The 4,947-nt window shown below is 45.1% G+C and overlaps 1 long non-coding RNA gene across 1 annotated transcript; it reads left to right on the top strand.

Moving 5' to 3' along the window:
• Positions 1-2,541: 2,541 nt before the first annotated feature.
• LOC149982134 (uncharacterized) lies at positions 2,542-4,682 on the top strand. The gene is made up of 4 exons (XR_016482642.1): positions 2,542-2,735; positions 2,813-2,907; positions 3,065-3,202; positions 3,289-4,682. It is a non-coding gene; the product is annotated as an uncharacterized LOC149982134 (long non-coding RNA).
• Positions 4,683-4,947: the final 265 nt, after the last annotated feature.

Genomic DNA, 4,947 nt, shown 5'->3' with positions numbered 1-4,947 from the left:
TTTACTCACCCTCTCTTTCACTCTCTCAGAGGCAGCCCCTAAAAAGCAGCAGGCAGAGCATTGGGCAGCTAAGGAAGCCCTGAGGTGCCTGAGTGGGATCCCGAGTGGGGTTGTGGGCAGGGACAGCAGTGGAGTGGGTCTGAACTACAAAGGGAACCTCCAGGAGCTGCTGGCAAGCATGGAGGAAGAGATGAACCAAAGTACAAAACTACAGAGGCTAACAAAAATAGTACTGGAGCAGGTTAGTCTGGACCTCTTTCTCTCTCTGTTTCTCTCTCTCTCTGTTTCCTCTTTCTCTCTACTCTCTTCTCTCTCTCTCTCTCTTACTCTCTCTCTCTACTCTTTCTCTTACTCTCTCTACTCTCGTGCTCTCTCTCTCTCGCTACTCTTTCTCTCTACTCTCTCTCTCTACTCTCTCTCTCTTACTCTCTCTCTCTACTCTCTACTCTCTTACTCTCTTTCTCTCTCTACTCTCTCTCTACTCTCTCTCTCTACTCTCTCTCTCTACTCTCTCTCTCTCTACTCTTTCTCTACTCTCTCTCTCTCTCTCTTCTCTCTCTACTCTCTACTCTCTCTCTCTTACTCTCTCTCTACTCTCTACTCTCTTACTCTCTTTCTCTCTCTACTCTCTCTACTCTCTCTCTCTCTACTCTCTCTCTCTACTCTCTCTCTCTACTCTTTCTCTACTCTCTACTCTCTCTCTACTCTCTCTATACTCTCTCTCTACTCTCTCTCTACTCTCTCTCTACTCTCTCTCTCTCTCTACTCTCTCTCTCTACTCTCTCTCTCTCTACTCTCTTTCTCTCTACTCTCTCTCTACACTCTCTCTCTCTCTACTCTCTCTCTCTCTCTCTACTCTCTTTCTCTCTACTCTCTCTCTCTTACTCTCTCTCTACTCTCTACTCTCTTACTCTCTTTCTCTCTCTACTCTCTCTCTACTCTCTCTCTCTACTCTCTCTCTCTACTCTCTCTCTACTCTCTCTCTACTCTCTCTCTACTCTCTCTCTACTCTCTCTCTCTCTACTCTCTCTCTCTACTCTCTCTCTCTACTCTCTTTCTCTCTACTCTCTCTCTACACTCTCTCTCTCTCTCTACTCTCTCTCTCTCTCTACTCTCTTTCTCTCTACTCTCTCTCTCTCTTTCCTCTCTCTCTCTCTCTCTTTCTCTCTCCATTTCTCTCTGGTTCTCTACTGTCTCTGTCCCTCTCTTATGCAGATCAGGTGACAGGGGAAACTTCTGGCTATACTCTATAGTCTGACAAGTTAGTGGTGTTAGTTTTCAGTTAGTGATACTGTTGCCATGGAGACAACATCTGAATATTCGGGCCCGCCTCCCCCCAAGAGATCTCAGTGATTAAGACTGGGGGAGAGACGGAAGGTGACTCTCCTTTCAATGTGCTTCTAGTCTGAGCTACCCTCATTCTGAATTATCTTGAAACTTCATGTCAATAGTAAACTGTAGGTATGTGTGCAGTGGGATCTGCAACCCCCGTGTGTGGTGTGTGAGGATGTGTCTGTGGAGCAGTGGTATGAGTGGAGGGTGGAGGTCCGACTAGACCACGATATCTTCCACAACCAGAATCTGTTCAGCCCTAAGAAAGAGGCAATCTGCCAGTCCTACCACAGTCTGGGCACCGCAGGGAGATCTGTCAGCCTGGTACTGATGAGCAATCAATTCCTTTACATTTGACATACAAAAGAAGCTAAATACGGTGTATACAGTACCTGTCAAAGGTTTGGACACACCTACTCATTCAAGGGTTTTTCTTTATTTTTACTATTTTCTGCATTGTAGAATAATAGTGAAGACTTTAAAACTATGAAATAACACATATGGAATCATGTAGTAACTAAAAAAGTGTTAAACAAATCAAAATATATTTTATATTTGAGATTCTTCAAAGCAGCCACCCTTTGCCTTGGTGACAGCTTTGCACACTCTTGACATTCTCTCAACACTTTTGATAAAAAAATTCCATACATGTTATTTCATAGTTTTTCTTTCATAATAATCTTCACTATTATTCTAAAATGTAAATAATAGTCTAAGTAAAGAAAAACCCTTGAATGAGTAGGTGTGTCCAAACTTTTGACTGGTACTGTATGTATAAAGCTTCTCATAAATACAGATGAGCTGAGCCACAAATCATTATTTCACATTTTAAAAACTAGTTACACTACACTTGGACTTTCAGTCAAAACAGACAACAAAATATCGATTTCTCTTCCCCGCTATCCTCGCTCCCCCTTTTCTCCCCTCCTGTCTCCTTTCTCCCCATCCCTCCCTCTATCTCCACCTTTTCTCCCCTCCTCCTGTCTCCTTCCTTCCCATCCCTCCCTCTCTCTCCCCCTGTTTTTCCCCTTCTCCTGTCTCCTTCCTCCCTCTCTCTCCCCCTGTTTCTCCCCTCCTCCTGTCTCCTTCCTCCCTATCCCTCCCTCTCTCTCCCCCTGTTTATCCCCTTCTCCTGTCTCCTTCCTTCCTTCCTATCCCTCCCTCTCTCTCCCCCTGTTTCTCCTATTCTCCTCTCTCTTTTCTCCCCAGGCAGATTTGATTGACAGGTTCCAGTGAGGCTGCAGCCCGTCAGCCGGCATGCCAGAGGGCGCTATCTCAACTGGCTCCTTTTATTGGCTGCTGTGGTCCTGTGACCCCAACCGGCAGCACTGAGGAGGCGGTGCATTGGCTCCAGATTCTGTTGGATGGGGCATGCCTTACATCTGCTAACTCCGCCCTTTAAGGTGCTCATGACACACAAAAAGCCTTGAATTCACTGTTAGTTGGCAGAGATGTTCCTTAAAGCTGATGTGATTGACAGGTATAGTATGCAGACTCGAGGTCAGAGGAATAAGAAAACCATTAGAGCCCAACTCAGCCAGCGCTTACTGGGCCTACTGGGGAAGGACGAGATGGGTCAGTACCACACACACACACACACAAACTGTTATTATGGCCAGAGATAGCTCAGTCGCACAGGGTTCACCTTGTTTAATACTGACACACACACATAATGTCCACTTCACTAGACACAAACACACACTCACAATACAGTATTGTGAACCCTCCACAGACTCCAGCAGAGGTACCTCAGTGAGGAACGTTCTAGATGAGTGATTTGTGAAGAGAGGTCTGGAGAAACCTGGGTTTGAGGACAAAACTTCTGGGACCAAAGTCACCTTCTCCACCCCTCTACTCTGCTCCTATACAGGTAGGCCTCTGAAACTTACATACATACACACACACACACATAGTCAGGTTATTTTCTGATTGGCTGTTCTCTCTGTCTCTCCGAAGATTGGCAGGCCAGCCAGGAGAAAGCTCAGAAGAAATTGGTCGAAGAATTGCAGAGGCGGGTCAAATACCTGCTTGACGGAAACACCAACTGAGAGCCCAAAGACCAATCATAAAGATAGTTTACTTACACTTGGCTCCAGCATGGAACGACAACATGTCCTTTATTTCCCAGCCTGGATATCTCTCCTCCGAGTTTCCTCTCATTCCTCTCCTCTCTGGGTTTCATCTGGCCTGTGGTGTTGGTGGTAGATGTTTGTGTGTATTATTATGGCTATAGAACTATGTTCAGGTTTGGTCCTGATATTAAATAATCTTACTTTTAGCAGCTCTTTGCTGTTTAATTTTACTCTATGAAGGTTTTGCAGAGTCTAACATAACGAATGCACTTTTACAGTTTAGCCATTTAGTCATTGTACTGGTCCCCCTGTGGGACCTCAAACTCACCCCAGGTGTCCTCTTTTTCAAACATGTAATACTGACCAAAGCTCTAAATAAGAAGGCTTCTCTCTGATCATGAAAATACCCTCCACTACCTTGAATGATGTACAGTACATGTCTATCTTATGGGGATCACTGGTGTAACCATGGGGTAATGGGGATCACTGGTGTAACCATGGGGTAATGGGGATTACTGGTGTAACCATGGGGTAATGGGGATCACTGGTGTAACCATGGGGAAATGGGGATCACTGGTATAACCATGGGGTAATGGGGAACACTGGTATAACCATGGGGTAATGGGGAACACTGGTGTAACCATGGGGTAATGAGGATCACTGGTGTAACCATGGGGTAAAGGGGAACACTGGTGTAACCATGGTGTAATGGAGATCACTGGTATAACCATGGGGTAAAGGAGATCACTGGTGTAACCATGAGGTAATTGGGATCACTGGTGTAACCATGGGGTAATGGGGATCACTGGTGTAAACCATGCTGTCACTTGGGTAACCATACCGTCACGGGTGTAACCATACAGTCACTGGTGTAAACCCTACCGTCATGGGTGTAACCATACCGCCACTGGGGTAACCATACCGCCACTGGGGTAACCATACCGTCACTGGGGTAACCATACCGTCACTGGGGTAACCATACCGTCACTGGGGTAACCATACCGTCACTGGGGTAACCATACCGTCACTGGGGTAACCATACCATTACTGGGGTAAGTCTATTATCACTACTCTTAGTCTTTTGTATGGTTGGCTAAGAGTGTGAGTAATGTTGGGAGAATAGTATGGAATCCTGGCGTGGGTTGGTTGGTTCATTATACACCAGCATGTTGAAAGGTTTCTTTTAGCCCAAATGTAAGTATTCTGTCGTTGGTCTCAACATCTTGTGAAGAGTTTGTCTGATTCCCTGTCAATAAACATTTTCAATCATGGCATAAATCACCTTATCCTCATTACTTTTATATTGCTCTTCCCTTCTTTCCCGCTTAACTAAACGTCACCTAGATCAGCTAAATCATTTTTAAATCTGTATTCTCTTATTGGAGTTTAAACTAGAGAAAGTCATGATAGCGGGTGTTAACATTGGTTTGAGCTGAAACTGATCTAATACTTTACCCAGTAGGCACTAAAGCTCCTCTTAACCACACTACCACATTTGTGTGTGTGTGTGTGTGTGTGTGTGGTGTGTGTGCGTGCACAATTA

The sequence above is a fragment of the Oncorhynchus mykiss genome, chromosome 8 (assembly GCF_057628025.1).
Source record: "Oncorhynchus mykiss isolate SJ-2025 chromosome 8, ASM5762802v1, whole genome shotgun sequence".
NCBI lineage: Eukaryota > Metazoa > Chordata > Actinopteri > Salmoniformes > Salmonidae > Oncorhynchus > Oncorhynchus mykiss.
Note: the sequence above shows the minus strand (reverse complement) of the source record. Positions and strands in the feature narration are given on the sequence as shown.